Raw genomic sequence first — 3,150 nt, 5'->3', positions numbered from 1 at the left:
GTAGTGTGTGACTTTGCTTTTCCACTGCTTTCCAACAAGCCGGTTTTTCCACAGAGTTTTAACGACAGAGTTTGTGTATCGGAGCCCCATCCAGTTCCAGAAAAACAGAGCCACAGTTTAACAGCACGATACGTTGTGAATCCTTCAAACAGATCAGAATTTAAGAAACTGGATATAAAGAGCGAGGCAAAAGGAATGACAAGAGACAAATTTATGATTATATATAGTTATGCGAAGCAGAATAGGAGAAACGTAATGCACAGTCCTGTCTGGCCAATGATAAGAGGAAACCTGTGTTAATGTGTGTTCTGTGTGATTCACATGGGGGTCATAAGTTTGTGTGAGTGCGTACGTACAGAGGAAAGGATGGGTCAGAGTGCATTTAGTCATATTTTATGCTTCTTTTTTTCTTTTTTTTGTGCTAAATAGATTATTTAAGCAATAAGGCCCGAGAGGGTGTGGTATATGGCCAATATACCACGGCTAAGGGCTGTTCTTATGCACAACGCAACGCGGAGTGCCTGGATACAGCCCTTAGCCGTGGTATATTGGCCATATACCACACCCTCTCAGGTGCCTTATTGCGATCATAAACTGGTTACCAACGTAATTAAAGCAGTAAAAATAAACATTTTGTTAAACCCATGATTTTAATATATATTTTTTATCTTCATTTAACTAGGCAAGTCAGTTAAGAACAAATTATTATTTACAATGATGGCCGACGAACACTGGGTTAACTGCCTTGTTCAGGGGCAGAACAACAGATTTTTACCTTGTCAGCTCGGGGATTCGATCTAGCACCCTTCCGGTTACTGGCCCAACTCTCTAACCACTAGTCTACCTGCTGCCCCAATGATATGTCTGATATACCACGGCTGTTAGCCAATCAGAATTCAGGGCTCGAACCACACAGTTTATAATAAGAAAATGACGACAAATGTATATTATTATGATTATATTGTTATTATTATTACTATTGAAGTGTGGGGTACTGTAGGAGGGTCACAGTCCTCTTATGTTAAATATATAGACACACAAAGTTATTTGGAATAAAAAAAACTGTATACAAACTTCTGAATCTGGTGTCTTTGCATATGTCCGTGCCTGTGTGCGCATGAACATGAAGTGATTTCAAATCGCAAAGTTACCCGTTTCTGCCAGCTCTAGTTGTGTCGTTGTTGGTCTGTCACACAGGATGTTGGGGCACTGCACTGACACAGCCATACAAGTCTTGAGAGTCTGTAAAAATCGACAAGTAGCATGGCATTTTCCCTGTCACTAGAAGGGTTTCAGACGTCCTGGATAGATTTGTTTCATTTGAGGTCACTTGTCCTTTTGATGACAGCCGTTGTATTAAATAAGGGAGCTGAGAAAACAAACGTTCTTCATGTATTGCGTGGATTTGATCTATCTTGCCACTCCATATTAAGACCTTGAAGAAGGCGCAGTGATGCCGAAACGTTGGTAAATACCCAATAAATGACTGGGAGTTTATATATGGAGTGTGCGACTCTCTTTATTTTGATAGTTTATTCGCCGTTAGTCAGCACCTCGGCACAAAATACTTTTTCTGGCTGTGCACCAGCTCCTGTTTTCTTTATTTCACTCCATATTAATGCCCATGAATTTGGAATGAGATGTTCTGACGAGCAGGTGTCCACATACTTTTGGTCATGTGGTGTAGTTTAGGCTTATTGTTTATTTGTTGTTCTCCATTACACACTTGTATGCTAAAGTAAAACTGGTTTCTCTCCAGATGCTGCAATGGAGGGCAATGTGTTTGCAGTACTGGGAAAGAACGTCACGTTCATACCGCCCTAAAACCCTCAGATGTGGTCAACTTTATCACTGCGGCATGGAATTTCAACGGTGGCAGTGTACAAGGTTGTCACGCTCAGAGGAGAGAAAGTTGGCGCTGGCTACGCAGGAAGAGCGTCACTGAATTCATCTACCTGCGCCCAGACACTTGGACCTTTGATGACGACGGATAGCGAGGATTATTCAGTGACCATTGACACTGAATTTGGTGTAAGCCTAACCGGTAAAACCAGCCTCAGAGTAATTGCCTTGTAGTCCTAAAAAACAGAAATTAGTTACCTCTGGTTTGTTCAGCCATTCCGATGGGGAAAGAATAAGGTTTTGGGATAAACACCAAAAATAAGGTCTGAGGTTTATTATATAAATTCTTTAAAAATCACAAAAAGTGACTTCGGCTGATGAAAATGATCTCACAGAACAAAACGTATAAGATCTCCTAAGCCTGTGTTTTAACACAGACCTTATTTTCGTATTTTTCCAAAAATGCCATTCCTTCCCACATAGGCTTTGTCTAACAAACCGTGGCGGAGTTGGTGCCTACAAGAAGATGCCATTACTATTTCAATATGTATGTCCTCATCAACTTCTTGCCCTCCTCATCACTTCTTCTCCCATTCACCATTTTCTACCGCTTCTCTCCCCTCCCGTCAGAACCCTTCTCCAACCAGGTGGTGTATTGAAGTTGCCCAGTTTGGCTTTCAACCTTCTCTCTCTCTCTTTCACTTGGATCTGATGGGAGGACTTGACCTATCCCACACGCCCCGAAGACGTTCAGGGGACACACACGTACACAAACAAACAGACAGAAAGACTGTAACAGAACTATTGTACTATATTACTACAGTGCTTACTAAAAGTATTTTCTATGTACTAACTGTATTATGAAGTATTTAGAACATAGACACAAAGGTATTTAGAATAAATATTAACTATAGACAAACTACTATATCTGGCTTTATGTCTGTTTTTGTGTGCAAACGTTTTTATTTGGGATCGAAAGATTTGATAGATTTTCACTGTATAGCATCCCCTTGCCAACCTTCAGCTTCTTTTACCACAGTCTCACACAGTATGAGGTCATCACTAATCTGACTCAGGATCAGCTAACAGTGTAATACAGCCACTCCACACTGGAGTATGTTATACTAACCTCTGCTACTGTGTGTCAGTATAGTCCAGGCATAGAGGCAAACAGGAAAATGCAAATGTGTTCTTTATTCATCTGACTCCTTAAAGGGGCAACCTACAGTTGAAACAATAACAAAGCGTACCGTTTCAGTAAAAAGCTGAGGGATGGGGCTGGAGAAATATAACCATTCTCAAATTCAT

Source organism: Salmo salar, chromosome 14 (genome assembly GCF_965601325.2).
Source record: "Salmo salar chromosome 14, fSalSal1, whole genome shotgun sequence".
In the NCBI taxonomy this organism is placed as follows: domain Eukaryota; kingdom Metazoa; phylum Chordata; class Actinopteri; order Salmoniformes; family Salmonidae; genus Salmo; species Salmo salar.
Note: the sequence above shows the minus strand (reverse complement) of the source record.